Source organism: Cavia porcellus, unplaced genomic scaffold (assembly GCF_034190915.1).
Source record: "Cavia porcellus strain 051 isolate PalLab524CR breed Dunkin Hartley unplaced genomic scaffold, mCavPor4.1 scaffold_10, whole genome shotgun sequence".
Lineage (NCBI taxonomy): Eukaryota > Metazoa > Chordata > Mammalia > Rodentia > Caviidae > Cavia > Cavia porcellus.
Window position 1 is genome coordinate 68,299,707 of NW_026947493.1, and position 17,459 is coordinate 68,317,165.

At 42.6% G+C, this 17,459-nt stretch overlaps 1 long non-coding RNA gene across 5 annotated transcripts in view; it reads left to right on the forward strand.

Moving 5' to 3' along the window:
- Nucleotides 1–17,459, forward strand: part of LOC106025813 (uncharacterized) — a 49,818-nt gene that overhangs the window by 17,279 nt on the left and 15,080 nt on the right. The gene's annotated exons all lie outside the window — the stretch shown is intronic.

The following is a 17,459-nucleotide window of genomic DNA, read 5'->3' on the forward strand; positions in this document are numbered from 1 at the left end:
TCCCTGAGTTCTGTGACAGAACTCAGGGCAGATTACCGAAGCTGAGGAGGGTGCCAGGGAGCCCCCTCTGCAGCCAGTCGGAAGGAAGTCTGGGAAGCTGGGGCTGGCTTCTGACATGGGGCGGTGCTATGGGACGGGCCCTTGCCTCAGAGGTTAGGGCTGCCTCCAGGGTGGGTCAGGATTGAACTGCAAACACCCTCATCAGGCCTTGAAACGTGGGGCTCCGCTGCGCTCCTGAGAAGTGGCCCAGTCCCTGGGCCTGCACCCTTGGTAGATCACATTCCTCCCACGTCCCGATTGGCTCAGAAGTGAGCAAGTAATCGAGGCCAGTTAAACTGAAGCCAGCACAGAGCAGCTCTTTTTTTCCATGTTGCACTTGAACCTTGATGCAGTTGAACTTGAAACGGCTGCAGCGACTAGACTCATCTTGCTTCCCTGGGGAGCCCGAGAATTAAGCAGTGCACAGAAAGGACCAAACCACTGGAGCCTTAATTTGGCCACAGTGAGTCTAGGGCTGCCCTTAGATATTTTTTAGCACTGTGAACCAGTATTTCCTAAGCCAGGTCAAGCCAGGTCACACTTATAACAAAAATAGTCAATAAATAGTATGGAGAGAAAAAAAGGGTGCAGTGCCTTTTACCCAGTGCTTTCTTCAGAGAACTAACATTCAGATCCCTGACTTACCCATCCCACAGTCACACGTAGCTCTCCCTGAAGAGGCGGTCATTTGTCCCATTAACCTATGACAGTGTCTCATGTTGCCCAACTCCTGTTTTGCTGTTTAGTGTGTCTTGTCATTTTTTCTTGCGAGCTGGACAGGGTGAGCCAGGTAAAGGAACTGCTGTGAACAAGCCTTTAGCAATGTGGCAGCCAAGTGCTGTGGAGGGGAAATGGCCCGTGATCCTGTGGCTAGGCCCCTAGCACTGGGGAGCCTGTGCTCTGGGCTTTGTGCATCACTGTGTGTGTCAGAAGGAGGGAAAGATGGCTGGGGTGGCCTGAGGCTGGCATTTCCCTTCCCCGAGTCAGTCAGGCTCTGGTAACAGTCCAGCAGGCTGGGCTCTGGTTGCCTAATTTCTCCTGTGGGTGGACCTTGTTAAGGAGAACACAGTGCTCCGGAATGTTCCAAAAATGGCTCTTTTCTGTCTTTTGAGGGACGTGCACCGGGATTTTTCTCCAGTATTGCCTGTGAGACCTTGGTTAAGCCCCTAGAAGCACAGCTCACAGAACTGTGGGATCCTCCCACATGACCAGGTCCCACAAGCTTTTAACTCTCTGGTGTGGGGACTGGATTCCAGCAGTCCATCAGCTGCGGTCAGGTTCCCAACCCACACTCTTCCCACCTGGCTGTCACTCACGAGTCACTGTCTGGGTGCTATGACTCCCTGTAGCCTGTTGTCTCTCTGGTCCCCAAAGGGGCAGCAGTTTGCGCTCAGTCTCTTCAGCTCCAAGAAGCTCATTTTATAGTCTGCTCAACTTTTCACTTGCTCTTAGGCCTTGCACACTTACATGTAGGATTGGGAACCAGAGTCCTATCCCAATTTACTTTTTTCCCAATTCATTTCAACTTCATTAAACACATATCAAACTGGAGTAGCATAATGGACCCATCACTCAGGTCCAACAGTTATTGCCAGTTTGCAGATTTTGAGAAGTGGTTTAAAATTCCATAGAAACCAGGACCTAACAGATAAAGATTCTGAGCGTTAAAACAGTGATGCAAGTAATTGGGAGGGGAAAAGAACCACTTTTAAATTATTTATTTGATTTGAGAGGAATTTTTTTTTTTTAACTGAGAGCACCATGGAAACAGTGGGTAATGTTAACATTTTTTGATAACTGCTATTTAATAAACCTTCACTCAACTCCCCGCCCCTCCCTATTACTCTACTATGTGAAGAGAAACTTGTTTTCTGGTACATTTCTTCCCATGGCTCAGAGGACAACACAGTCTCAGCTCACTGCATGTATTGACCGCGGCCGAGTCCCCTTCTGCGAAGTTTGACCACAGTTCTTTGGAAGGCTCTGCTGGTAAAGTGGCATGTGAGTGGCATCCTTGGAGAGTGCTTTTTGTGTCTAAACGCAGTGTAGAGGGTGACAGAGTTCCAGGCTGAGGGAACTGCGTGTTTGAGGGCAGGAGGAGGGAAGGTGCAGGGCGAGTTCGGGGTGTGGTTTTGTAATGATGTTTGTGACAGGCAGTTTATGAGCAGGATGAATCCTCAAGGTGAAGTCATGCAGCAGAGGTGAAAGGCACAGGCTCTGTTGGAAGACAGACCTGCCTGCTTATCGGTTTGTGGCCTCTAGGGATTGTGTTGGGTCCCAGCTCAAGAGTTGGGGGTTGGGGATGTAGCTCAGCGACACAGCCCCTGTCTGGCAAGCATGAGGCTCTGAGTTCGATTCCTGATACTAAAATAAAATAAAGTAAAATAGCCATTCCTGATGTGTTTTCCTTATGGTAGAGCTGCTGAAGGCTGGAAATGCCAGGTTCTCATTTATGGGCCCCTTACAGGGAGGACATGGCCATGGGACCCAACGTGGCCAAAGGGACCTGAGGGGAAATCAACAGAGGGACTTGTGGAAGGATTTTCTCACTAATGAAAAAAGCCTTTAAAGCAAAAACCTCTTTTTCCTTCCAATACAGTTGTGTGTCAGGAGCTGATTCCTGTAACCATGATAGCCATGGAGCCGAGGGACGGCAGGGGAGAAAGTGAGAGGGCATTAGTCCTCAGTGACATCACTGTGCCACTCTACATGTGCCACCCCATGCCCGGCATGCCTGGCATGAAAAAGAATACATTTTCCTTATTTTTAAAGCCATCTGGGTTGGCCTAATCCCCAGGCAGCTCAAAATATTCAGCCGTGAGCATTGGTGGATTAATCCACCTCCTGAGCCAATCAGCTTTCCAGGAGTCTGCAATCTAATCAAATTGACAATGAAGCTTAACTAGCACTTGGGGAAAGCAGAGCTGGGGGGAATCACTGAAGATTTTAAGAAGTTTGTAAGCACAGTCCTGATAAGAAATAACTATCCTAATAAATGTCCAGGTGACCCTCATGTTGGAGCTGGGACAAGGCCACTTGTCCTCAGCACCCTCCACCCTGCTTCCTCCCTAGACAGGAGGAGGGCATCACCTTCCAATGGAGATCATTTTCACCAAAGTTAAAGTACAGTTTACAGGGAGTTTTGTCTTAAACCACTTTGTTTAAACATACAGAAAAATGTCTTTATAATTTCTTTTTATAGTCTTAGTTTCCTTAGATATCTCAATCTAGTGAAAAATGTAGAGCTTCTTAATGGCATCAAAACAATGACCACCAAAGGCAAACATTTCTGTGGCATTTCCAGCTTTTTCCCTAGGGTCTCCAAAGCCAAGGAAGGTTTTGTGTGTGAGAAAGTTTGTTCTGATCACTTCAAAACACTGATGGAAATACTGCATATGAGCCAATTTGACCTCCGAGCCACACTAGTACCATCCCCCAATTCACCTGTTATGCATATTCAGAGAATAACAGTGTGAGGAAAGTGGTAAATTTTACTGTATTTATTTTTGGCCACAACATACATATATTTAAAAACTGAGAGTTTGAGGATGTAGTTTAGTGGTATTGTTTTGCTTGGCATGAGGGAAGCAGATCCTGGGCTCAACCCCCAGCCCTGACCGCTCCAAAAAAAATGAAAGATGTTCAACAGCTGTTGTATGTGTGTTATATCGCTCGGTGTCTACATCACTGTCATTAAAGCTTTCAAATTAAGACAAAAGAAAACCATTAGGAATGGATGATGCTAGCTCTGGCATATCCATGGCTCAGCTTTGTAAACATAACTTTAGTATCATTAAATTCCCATGTGTGTGTCATTCAGAAGTAACAACTCTTTTCAGGACCTGATACTTATCATTCCCATGTCTTTATGGTTTTTCTAAATTTGGATACCTCCCTGGGGACATAGCCTTAAAATTTTAAGCTGAGGTACTTACACTGTTCAAATGTATTATTCTGCAACTTTTATTGACATGGTGGTTTGTTCATCCTTAAAGGTCACCCCTCCCAAATCAGAGGTGCAGGTCTCCCTACTATTTTATTAGTGTGCCTTGACGTCTTGCTTCTGATCCCCTCAGAAATTATGTTGTGTGCACACACATGTGCACACACACACACACACACACACACACCCTACTCTCCCCTTCCTCGGACCTCCCTCCCCACAGGAGATCTGTTGCCCACAGGGCCTCCTTTGTGTGACTCAGTATATTCCAGCTGTACAGAGCACTGCAGCAGAACAGGGGCAGACGCTCTGCACTGGAAGCGGCATATGGTTAGAACTACATCTTAGCATACTTAAATATACACAAGAGGAGGAACCACTACTGACAGGGACAGTCCTGGCTGGTGGGTCTGCGCAGTTCTAGGCTGGTCAAGGAGCTGGAGTCCTAATATAAGAATCACCTGCTGGGCTGAGGATTTAGCTCAGCGGCATAAGCATCTGCCTTGCAAGTGTGTGGTCGTGAGTTCAATCCCTGGTACCGATAAAAACGAAAAAGACAAAAAAAAGAATCGCAGGCTAGAAACAAAAAGAGGAAGCAAGAGATGAAAACTCACTAAGGATGCAAGCTTGATGTAATATTTTGCATAAATTCTGACTATTTTTTTTTGTTTACATCAGCCTCCTCTTCACCTGGCTTCCTCCACTGGCCTTTAATTTCAATGCTTTAGTTAATTTATCAGTTTTATTATCTTACTGTTACAGTGTCTATTAGGATCACCTCACAAAGGGGCCTCCTCTAAGTGTATGAAATATTAGGGAGATAAGAGGGTGAATTTCAAAACGTTTTCACACGGTCTGTGGATTCTAGAGGCATGCTTTGGCAACTGAAGCTGAACTGTGATGGTTGCTGACCACTGATACACTGTTTTACAATCAGTAACTTATTTTCTGTCTCTCTCAGGTCTCAGCCCCTTCTGATGATGCATGGCTTGCTTAGAGAAAATAATAGAGACACACAGGATTGGAGAGGGGACAGGGCAATAGTGAGAAATATGTTCTACAAATAATTTTTATTGAGTTATTTTCACCTTTGAAATGGTTTTTATTCCCTTGAAAGTGGTAAAGACCCTCAAACAGCAATAGCAAATAATGAGAAAGCAGCCTAATCTGCATTACATTTGCATTTCTTAATTTCATTCCCTACTGCAAAATTTCTTAGGCAGATGTGTTTTGAAAGTAGAAATGAACATAGTTTAAAATTATGGAAATTATGTATTTAATGGGATAAGCCCTGAACTGAGAACCAGAAGATCTGGTTTTGAATGGTGCCAGCCCAAGCATTAATTTGCTTTAGCTTTTTCACTTGTATAATGAAGTACACTAACTGCTGTTGCTGGTGCAACGTAATCACATGGTGGAGTATTATTCAGTCATGAGAGGAATGCAGCACTGACACCTGCTACACCATAGGCGAGCTTCAAGACATCGTGCTAAGTGAAAGAAGCCAGATACAAAAGACCACATGTTGTACAATTCCATCTATATGAAATGTACCAAATAGCCAGCTGTATAGCTAAATCTATAAAGACAGACAGTAGATTAGCCAATGAATATAAGACATATGTCTGGAGTAATGAAAATGTTCTAAAACTGTGGTGATAGTTGCATTCAAAATAATTAATATACTAGAAAATCATTGCCTGGTACATTTTATTTATTACTGTTTATTTTTTATTGTGGAACTGAGGTCAAACCCAAGGCCTTGGACTTGTTAGGCAAGTACTCTACTGCTGAGTTACACTTTCAGCTTTATTATACTTTAAATAGGTCAATTGTGTGTATGAGAATTATATCTCAATAAAACACATTAAAACTGGGCATGGTCCATGCCGGTCATCCCAGCACTCTGGGAGGCAGAAGCAGGAGAGTTGTACATTTAAGCCCAGTCTGAGCAATTTAGCAATACCTTATCTCAAAATAAAAACTAAAGGGCCGGGGATTTAGCTCAGTGGCATAAAGTGCCTGCCTTGCAAGCATGCAGTCATGAGTTTGGTTCAATCCCCAGTACCAAAAAATAAAATAAAATAATAAAAACTAAAAATAAAACAAGGCTAAAGATATATCTCAGTTGTGACTTTAATCTTCAGTACTACATAAAACAAAAACAAGAAGCAACTGATATTAAACAGGACCAAAAAAAAAAAAAGCCCAATGGAGTGGCACATTCTTGTGATCCCAGCACTTGGGAAGCTGAGGTAGGAGGATTGCAAGTTCAGGGCTGACGGTGTACTCAGTGAGACCCTGTCTCAGGGAAACAAAAACAAAACAGAAAAAAAGAATGCTGTGAGTTTCTGACTTTTGAGATTTTCACAAATAAGAAAACCATTTCAAACTATAGAGTGATAACTATTTTTTAGACTTTGTTATTTTCCTTAAATTAAATGCCAGTGTACTAACAGAATTTCCCAGTGACACTTCTGTATACCTGAGATACAGAGCTGTTTACTTCTGGCTCTGACAGTTTTGAAACAATGTGAAGAGAGAAGGAGTAGTTTAAAATTCCACCACCATGGAGCTGGTGGGGCGGCTCATACCCGTAACCCCAGAGTCCTGGGAGGCTGAAGCAGAGGGATCACAAGGTCAAACTCCGGCTGGGCAATCTGGTGACTTAATGAAATCTCCTCTCAAAAACAGAGGCAAGGGGCTGGAGATGTACCTCAGGGTGGGGACCCTGAATTCAGTTCCCAGCACTGCGGAAGTGAAGTAAAATAAATAAATAAATAAAGTTCATTACCATAACCAGGAGAGAACAATGCCTAGATCATAAACGTGCAATCAGGGGTTGCTTCTGTTCTGTTCTCTTAAAATCTGGTGTCTAGTTCCAAGTCTGGCTAAATAAATGGTAATGAATGAGTAATGAATCAATGAATGGTCTCAAACTAATGAGCTAAATGGCACTGAATGAAAACAGCGAGACGATTCACCCAACCACTGAACCATTTCCCACCAACACTCAGCTTGCTTTGACGCTGACAGGCTATGTGTCTCAGAACACAGTGGTTCTTATTTTTGCCTTAAGATCGCATGGGGAAAGTTCTGTAAGACTGCATCAGTGGCATGGCTGAGACTGGCCACTCTTCTGTCAGTTGTGATGAGCGGGCGGCCCTCCCGCGTAATCCTGGGCCTGCTCTAGCGACTCTGGGAGCACCAGGGGACCAAGACAGGGGCAGAGCATTCCCAAGGTAGCTTAGAATTCAGGCAATGGGTTGTGTGGTCCTAGCATTTTACGTCACTGTGCTGGGGATGGGAATTCCTAGCTGTGGGAAGAAGCCACTACTCTGTGTTTCTGCATTTTACCAGTCCTTGGGATAAGGCTTGTGGGTCCAGACCCAAGTGGTGCTGATCACAGTCTTTTCTTTTCTTTTCTTTTAATTAGTACATGTTTGCAGTACGTAATGATTACATTTATCACATGTAATAAATGTTGGGCATGTCTACAACACATATTAATCTTTTTCTCATCCCTCCCTTCCCCGTTTTCCTTCCAACTCTTGGTCCCCTTCCCATTTGCAGAAGCTCTATTTTCATTATTTATCCTCCTTTCAATTATTTTTTCATTCCCCTGCTCCTTCACATGAGAGTTTCTCACATTAGAGAAACCATGTGATATTTAAGCTTGTGTGTCTGATTTATTTCATTTAATATCATGTTGTATACGTGTACCTACAAATGTCTCAAATTTATCTTTCTTTATGGCAGGGTCATATGCCACTGTGTATAAATATCACATTTTCTTTATCCATTCATCTGTTGATGAGCATATAGGCAGCTTCCTAGATTTAGCTATTATGAGTTGTGTTGCTCTAAATACAGATATGCATGCCTCCTGAAATATGATGACTTTAACGCTTTCAGGAAGATATCTAGAATTGGAATAGCTGGGTCAAATGGAATCTGATCATAATCTCAAAAGACGCAATCCTGACGCCATAACTCTGAATGTTGAAATCCTGAAAGACCGAAATCCCTTAAGTCTAAAATAAAAGTCAAAACAAAAACAAAATTACAGTCCTCAAGAATTAGAATCTCGAAATCCAAAATCCCCTAAACCACAATTCCCATTGTGGGAAACATAAAAAAGCCTTATGAGAGGAGTAGAAGGATTTAAGGACAGGATGAGCGTTTTCAGCCGTAGCAGAGTGTTACACCATCTGCTTCCCTGGTTGAGAGCCCCCTACGCCTGGTTCCTTGGGCAACTGCATTTGGGGGGGGGGGCTTAATGTACTTTTTGGTACCAGGCAGCCATACCTCCAGCCTCCTAGTGATTTCTGATCATCTCTCAGGAGACTTAGCTTGTCCTGAATGCTATTTCAGAAGACTGCAGTTATAAAGCCAGCTGCAGGGCTGGGGATTTAGCTCAGTGTCGTAAGTGCCTGCCTTGCAAGCAGGCAGTTGTGAGTTCGATCCTCAATACTGATAAAAAGGAAAAGGAAAAAGACCAAATAAATAAATAAAAATAAAGCCAGCTGCACACAATGCACAGCCACAGGGACACATTACACGTTTTGCTTTTTTTGACCTATTTACCAGTGTGATTCATCTCATCACTATTATACCTGTGTGAGGGTTGTTAGTTTGCCTGAATGTTTATGCTTGCAAAAAATATGTTTTTGCCTATTTTATTATGTGGAGTGGCCTACAAAGTATTTTATCATATTTTTAATGTGTCTCAAATAATTCTCTTTTTAAAACATAAATAAGGCCGGCACTGGTGGTTCACAGCAGTAATCTTAGCTACTTGGGAGACTGAAACAGGAGGATCAAAAGTTTGAGGTCCTCTCTCACAATAAAATAAAAAAGCCTGGGAATGTAGTTTAGTAGTACAGAGCTCATCTAGCATTCAAGAGGCCCTGAGTTCAATCCCAGGATTAGGGGAGTTGGGGGAAGGTAAATAAATATTTTTAAAAGAATTTTTAAAAATTAGTTTTTCCACAATTATTTTTGAGATTTTGATCTTTAAGTATTTTTAGACTTAGAAATTTTTACCTTTTGTAATTTCAAATTTAGAATTATGGCATTTAGGATTGAGTTCTTGAAGATTATAGTCCAAACCCAGGCCCAAGCTGACATCACAGCAAGCCAGAGCCCCTTACAGCTGAATTGAGGAGAACAGGCTGAGTGTAGTCCAGTCTCAGCCCTCGGAAGGCCAGGGCAGGAGGGTCACTGGAGTTTGAGACCAGCCTGGGCTACACAGTGACTTAAGTTCAGCCTGAAGTGCACAGTGATACCTTGTCTCCAAAACAAAACACCAAAGAAAAAGCAGCAGAACTGATCTAAGAGGATTCCCTCCCTTCCCATGATGGGTTCTAGAGATTCCTGTTCTTATGTGTCACATTTAAAAAAAAAAAATTACTATCCAAATACTGTAATGTGAACTCCTCTTTCTGAAGGACCAGTTAGGTAAGTAACAGGTATGAAAAAGTGGTTGAAGAGCTTTAAGATCTGGACTCTCAGAGCAAAGTTACTTTTTCAAAGCCTGGAAATTTCCATTTAGGGGACAATTTTAGCTTAAAAGAGATTTCCTCCTGACAGGGAATAGAGGTCACAATTAGTCAAGAATAGGATCTAAAACATCCAGTAAGTCTGAAAAAGTGTAGTTAAACCGGATGCCACAGGCTTCTCCCAGGTGGACAAACTTCAGATTTCCCGGTTTATGCTCAGACTGTAAGTCCTTCCTATGCAGGAGACTCGGCAGTGACAGTAGAAGCCTTATCCAGGGAGGGATTTAACTTGACCTTTACTTTCCTCCTATATCTCATCTCTAAACTTGAACATGTCTTGGAGCGAAACAGCTCCAAACCTCAAACTTCTCAACAATTACTTGCATGGGAGTGAGGGGGTGGGCTGTCTGTAGCACATCAAATAGATGATCTTTCCAACCTCGCCCCCACATATTTCTTCCAAAAACAGATATCTGAAAATCCAGAAAACCAACAAAAGAACAGATAAAACAAATACAAACTGCCAGGAAACCAGCTCACTGATTCAAAATTATCTCCCAAGTTCTAGTTCCTTGTATTTGATAAATACCTTATAATACGTTTGGCTATGACTTTGGTTGTTCTACTTTTGATGCCATTTATTTCAGATTATAAAGCTCCAGCCAGGCTGTGGTTGCTGGTGGGGGCAGTCAGGAGGCTGCTCCAGCCGGGACTGTGGAGTTGGGCAGAGTGAGACTAGTCTGGCTGCCTGGTTATTCACTGTGTAAACTGGTGCACAGGGCACATGGCTTTCTCATTTCACCCTAAAATGGGGACAGGAACACTTGGCCAGGTTTATGCGAGGACCTAAGGAGATTGTAACCCTATCCCTGTTCCCATCTGTAGCCTTCTCACTAGACAACCAGTTCTGTTTGTTTCTGCTTCTGCCCTGTTGGACCACTGCCCTGACCCACCATGGAAGGACCACAGTGCAGCTCCAGGGTTTTGTTATGCAAATGAAAACAAATTAAATGTGTATGCATATTCTTTTGCCTCCTTGTAGGACTGCTCTGTTTCTTGTTTTCCTTCTAATCTATCTTGGAAATCTTTCATATCGCTACAAGGAGAGCTTCCTCATTCCTTCTTTTTTTAAATAGTAGCATGAGATTCATTGTGTGGTTATAGCACAGTTTATTTATCCTTTACGGGAAGCCATTTGGATGATTTCCAGACTTAGTTTGTAACACAGCTACAGTGACAATCTTTTGATAAATAGTGTCATTTATGTGTGTGTGAGCATATCCACAGTGGATGCATTTGAAACTTTATTATGTTTTTCAAATCCATTGTATTCAAGGATAAAAAGAAAAAAAGAAGAGGAGGAAGAGGAAAAAACTACAATAAAATTTTAAAACACGTCAATCAGGTGGCAACAATGTATATACATTGTACATTATCATCACCAAATCTTTCACCCAGAGCACAAGACATCTGCATTCAATTATCTGAACAATACCAGCACAAATCTTTCTCTTCAGCGAACTCAGAGAAAGTAGTAGTATAACTATCTTAAATATTTTTATATACATATACATACGCATACCTTTTTTTTTCAGCTTGTCCTACTGAAACAATATGTTTACACATGTATGTTTTATTTATTTTATTAATGAGTATGTTCTCAAGTTGCATTCATTTACCTCTAAGGGTCCAGTTTATCCTTTTTATGGCGGAGTAGTACTCCATGGTATAAAAATACTGCATCTTTTTTATCTACTCAGTTGGGCATTTAGGATGTTCCCAAGACCTGGCTATTATAAATTATGCTGCTATAAACATGGGTACACATACATCACTGTGGTATGATGTTTTTAATTCTTTGGGGGAAGATACCCAGAAGGGGAATAGCTGGGTTGAATGGGACCTCCAAGCCTAGTTTTTTGAGGAATCTCCACACTGATTTACACAGTAGTTGCACCAGTCTGCAGCCCCACCAACGGTGGAGAAGGATTCCTTTTCCCCCACAGCCCCTCCAGCATTTGTTACTGCTTGATTTTAAAATCTAGCTCTAAGCTGGGTGTGGTGGCACAGCATGTCTGTGATCCTAGTACTTGGGAGGATGAGGCAAGAGAATCATTTTGAGTTTGAGGCCAGCCTCAACTATATAGTGAGTTCAAGACAAAGCTGAATTACATAGTAAGATCCTACCTCAAGGAACAACAACAACAAATCAAACTTCTAATAACATGAAACTCCCTGTGTTTTGTAATTTTGATGACTTCTGCCCGGTTGCCCTTCAGAGGGGTGGTGTCTGTTTGTACTCCCCAGCAATGTAGGGCATTAAACTCTTAGAAGTAGGTACTTTCATAAGGTGGAGTTGGAGGGCCTGTTATTGCTTGTTACCTAGAAGTCTCCCCAAAGCCTCATGTGGTAGCAGGTGGGGTTTTCAGAGGTGGCTGGACCTAGGATGTGTGATGCTGGGATTAAGGATGCCTTACCCTGGGTGTGCGTGCTACCTACGCCTAGGGTGGATAGCCTGGCGAATACAAGGGACACAGAGAGCTGTGGCCGTCGTGTGCTGCTTTGCTGCCTCCTGCCTGCTTGCCATGAATGATTTCTCTTCTGCCATGCTGCTCTGAGACAGCCAACTATGGACTGAAACGTCTACAAACTGTGAGCCAAAGTAAGCCTATCCTCCTTTAATTTTGAGTGTTGGATATTTTGTCTCAGCAATGAGAAAACTAAAACAGGGCCCGAAGAAGATTTTGATTTTCTTTAAAACTAGAAATTTTTAAATATTGTAAGTTTAAAAAAATTTTTTTGATGTGGATATATTATGGTAAAATATTTCAAGCAGTGGAACTACATGGCTAGAATCAAGTTCTCCACGGTCAGTGCCTCTCCCTCCGTGCAGTCCCTGCCCCTCCCCTGGAAACTGGGTGCAGCTGCAAACCTCAAGCACGGTGGCCCCTTCTCAGGGCCTGCCTTCCTGAGACTTCTACCGACATCTTCCCAAGGGTCTTTCTTCCTTTGTTTTCACGACACTGACTTTTTTGGCTTCTCTGATATTTTTCTGATCCTTTCTTCATCTCCTCTGGCTTTTCTTTTTTCCCTTGCCTGGAAAAACAGGCCTATTGAAGGTGGTATTTATTGAAGGCCAATGATGCACAAGAACAACAGAACCCCAAACCACAAGGAGCAGAATGTCTTGGGGCTATGGCTGATTGCTTTCTGGGTGGCTGTGACAGTTCTGTCTCTGAGTGCATTAGTTTGCAAAGGCTGTCATAATAGTATACCATAGGCTGGGGGCTCTACACAACACGGAAATCAGGTCAAGGTGTTTACAGGACTGGTTTCTTCTAAAGCCTCTCTCCTTGGCCTGCAGCTGTCTTCTCAGCCCTGTGTCTGTCAGTTGGCACCCTAATCTCCCCTTCTTTCAGTGACACCAGTATACTGGATTAAGGCCCGCCTTGATGAGCTTGTTTTAATATAATTAGAAGGAATCACAGGCTGATGGAGGTACTTGCTGGAAAGTAGAGACAGAACGAAGGCTTTTTCCAAAAATGCTGTAAGACAATGCTCTGTGGGTCCATAATTAATTTTGCAGTGCTAGGGACTGAAGCCTGGTTGGAGGAGGTGGGTCACTAGGAGCATGACCTGGAAGGTCTCCCTCCCTCCCTTCTCCCTTGATTTCTTAATTTTCTGCTGCCATGAACTTTGGATGCAGTATGATAGGCTCAATCCGCAGTACTCATACTCCTTCTCTAACATACTCTCCTTGGTGCTGTCAGAGTAGCTACGCCCTTTATACTTTATACCCAAGTCTAACTGCTATTGAGTTGTCTGTAACTATAGTCTCACGCGCTTAACTAACTTGTAAGTATTAAAATGGGTTGTTTAATGAAACGTCTTACCGTCTTTTGTATACTAAAGATAATCACCACTGCCTCTTACCTACCTAGAATTAGATAGATGGTATATTGGTTACTCTTCTCTTGTTGCTGAGATAAAATACCTGACACCCAAAATTAAGGAAGGAAAGGTTTATTTAGCTCACAGTTTGTGGAGGTTTCAGTCTGTAATTAGCTAACCCCAAGGCATGGCACAGGAGCAATACTTCAAGACAGCACAAGACAGCAAAAGCAAGAAGACCCAAGGTCTCTTTTCCTCCCTTACATTGTCAGCAGCTACACTGACTCCCAACACTCAGCAGTGTAGCAATCACACCATCTCCCTACCCTCCTTTTGGAAAGGCTCAGGATGTTTACAAAGTGAGGACCCTGGCCGCCTGCTGAGTTGACACAATGAACAACATCCTAGAGCTCATGTCCTCTACACCCCAGGATGTGAAACTGTTAATTAGTTATGCTTCTAAACTTCTCAAGTTGACACAATGTATCAACCATTATAGATGAGTAGTTGATCTAAAGTTGACTGACTGAGGGGTACAAAATCAGTGTGTTATTGTTCACATTGCAAAGAAGGTAGAGAGGATATTAGGGTCTCAGTTATGGGCCTTCCCTCCAGAAGCTTATGTTGAGGTCCCAATCCCAAGAACCTAAGGATGTGACTGGACTTGGAGGCTGGATCTGTAAAGAGAAGTTATGCTAAAGGGGGGACACCGGGGCTATGCCTAATCCAAGTGATTGGTACAGGACACGGACAGCTGTGAAAGGAAGTATGTGAGGTCAAGAAAAAGGATGGCCATTTGCAAACCAAGGACAGGAAAATATCACCTTGACTTTGAACTTTCCAGACTCCACCAGTGTTAGAAAATAAATTTCTGTTGTTTAAACCAATGGGGCTGTGTATTTGGTGACAGGAACTCTAGCAAACTAATACAAAGGCTTGCACCATTTCCTTACAGTAAGTCAAGAAAAGACTGGTTTCAGAAAAGAATTGTGTTTCAATAGAAAGGGCCTCTCTCTGCTGAGGACCTTGATGTGTGTATCCCAGCACTCTGGGAGGCCGGGGCAGGAAGACTGCAAGTTTGAGTCTCGCATGGGCAACTCAAGTGACTTAGTGAGTCCTATTTTAAAAAAACTAAAAAGGATTGGGGATGTAGCTCAGCCATGGGTTCAATCCTCAGTGCTGGGGTGGGGGGAGCCCATCTCAAGGCCCCCATGCTAGGAGCCCATCCTCCTCTGGGGAGACAAGCAAGTAGAAGTAGAGGAGGAAAGGAGCAAGTTCCCTGTGCTCACACGTATGGCTGGCTTGTGCAGCCACAGTGCAGGTGCTGGCGGGGGAGGGGAGGTCAGCTTCACCCTGCCAGGACCGCAGCAGCACTAGAGAGAGACAGACACGAGAATCCTTAAGTGTGAAAGGTAAAGCGATCTATCCTACTAACATGCATGCTTGGAACATCATGATGATATTCCTAAAGCAGCCAGGAGATATTTCTGATTCAGAATCATTTCTGTGACTAACAGAGACCATTTTGCTGAGAAGTCTGAAGATCTCCGCAGCCATTCTTGTACCAGCATGTAGAAATAGCTGGCTCTCAATTAGTTGTGTTGTTAAAAGGATTCGCAGGGCCACCTATTATTAGTGTATATTATTTTTCTCAATGCTTCAGACACTTTGGCATTTATTTTACTGTTGCTATGGAAACCCAGGTCTGTAACAAGCAAATCTTCTAATTCTGACAATTAGGCTTATATAAAAGAGTATTTTAATGAGGTTAAGAATTTGGAGAGCCCAGCCAGAGGTCTGACAGAAGAACCTTGTTCTTGAAACAGTTACAAGATTAGCTTAGATTGTCCTTTGTTACAACTGTCTTCTTTGACAAGTGCTGAACACTCCTTAGTCAGACCTCTCAAAGGGTTTAGGGTTTTACATAAAGATGCAAGGTTTGCTTATTTCTTGGAAACTGAAGTTTTGTCTATCCCAGTCTCTCTCTCTCAGCACACCTGGTGTTGCTCTTTAGGTGATGCAACTTCTTTTATGCTTTCATAGAGAAGGACTGAGTTTACCTCTAAGCCCCATAGACAATAAAGGCCTCTGTCTCTACATCAGTCAATAAAAAATAATCATGCCTTCCTATGTTATGGGATATTTGGAAGCCATATATCTTCTTATATTCATTGCCTATGAAAATGTTTTTGAGAGAATGTTTATTAACTAATTTGAGTCATAGATGACAACTGCATATAGCACAAAATTGAGAGGCACCCAGTAAAATATTAGCTTTCCTTCTATCCCTGGTGACAAGTGGTGAATCTTGTTACCAGTTCCCTTTGAACTCTTCAAAGACAGTCTGCAGTGCTGCACACACACACACACACACACACACACACACACACACACACTAGCGTATTATATATACAGTACTGTACCTGGCTTTTTCTCACCTACTGCTTTGGGTATTATTTTATTTCATTACATGAACAGGGGCCCCACTCTTTACAAAAGCCTTTCCCTGTAATTATCTGACAGTCATGTACTGCATGCTACAGGTGTCATGTGAGGTTTGGGCAATGTTGACCTGAGCTGAGAACGACAAAATTCTGCTGTCAAGAGCCCAGCCGATAACTGACCACTATCCAGGACACAGTCAGGTGGAAGGTCAGGTGCATGTCCAGGGGCAGTCTGGCTTTGCTCAGGGTCACCCAAGGGTTCAGTGCCAAGGTACCGAAGCCGCCACCTTTTATTATGTGGTACTGGGGATTGTACCCAGAGCCCTCACACTGAACTACATCCTCAGCTTTCATTTTTATTTTGAGACAAAGTTTCACATTGCCCAGGCTGGACTCAAATTTGTGATCCTTTTGCCTCAGCCTCCCATAATTTATAGGTGTGCACCCCCAGACCTAGCCTGAGCAGCCTCTTGAAGGCTAAGCCAGGGACTCTGTGTGCACAAGGAAAACAAGTTCATTTCAGGCAGAGGGAACAATAAGTACCAACTCCTGTAGTTAAAAGTCAGCATAGTGTTTTGGGGAACTGAAAGTGGCTTATTATGGCTGGGGAACAGGATGGGGTGTGTGTCTGTGCATGTGTGTACATGCACAAATTAGACTAGATCAGTAGTTCTCAGACTTTTTGACCACAATCCATAGTGAAACACATTTTACATCACTGCACTGTGTATGTCTGCAAGAATGTGTTGTGTACACACAACCATAGCAGAAATAAAATTCCATGAAGCAACACCCCTACTAAAAGTGCTTTAGAATTTTTCTACTAAATTTCACCTTATTTATGTTTCTAAATCCTAGTCATGATTCACAAAATTGATTTTGCAAACTACTAATAGGCACTGTCTGCAAGTTGGAAAACTCTGGACTATATTGTGTTTGAAGAGTCTGATACTCTATAACCTAGTCAGCATTTCCTGGTCTAGATGACTGGGACTACTTTAGAATGACTAGAGTTGAGAAACTTATTTGGACATTCATGAAGAAAGTATTTATTCAGCACCTACAATGTCTTAGAGACTACGTTAAGTGCTAGAAATACAGAGGCAAGAGAAAGCAAAGCTTGGCCTCTATGCTTAAAAAATGGTGCCCCAAATGCATTATTTGCTGCAATAATTTTATATTTTTACTATTTTTTATTTAAAAGAGATTAAAACAAAAGAAAACAGAGCAAAACAAATCAGAACAGAACAATGCAAGCAACATAGGACTCTACAACAAGAAACAGGCCATCAACAGTGGCTACCATAATGTCTCTTGTTTTCTTAGAAACAGTTTACCATACTTTTTCACACAATAGTATCAAACATAACAAATTAGTATAAAACCAATCAAAAGAATGGAAGCGTTACAGGACTTCAAAATCAGATAACAGGAAATGACAATGGCTACTATAATATCACATTTTCCTCAAAAAAGTTGTCTATACAATCACATGTAATAAAATCAAATAGAACACAACAGGATAGAACCAATCAAAAGAACAAAACCATGACAGGATTTCAAAACAAGATGACAGGAAATCAGCAACTGCTACTACAACGTCTCATTTCCCTCTAAACAGCTGTTCATACCATCACACAT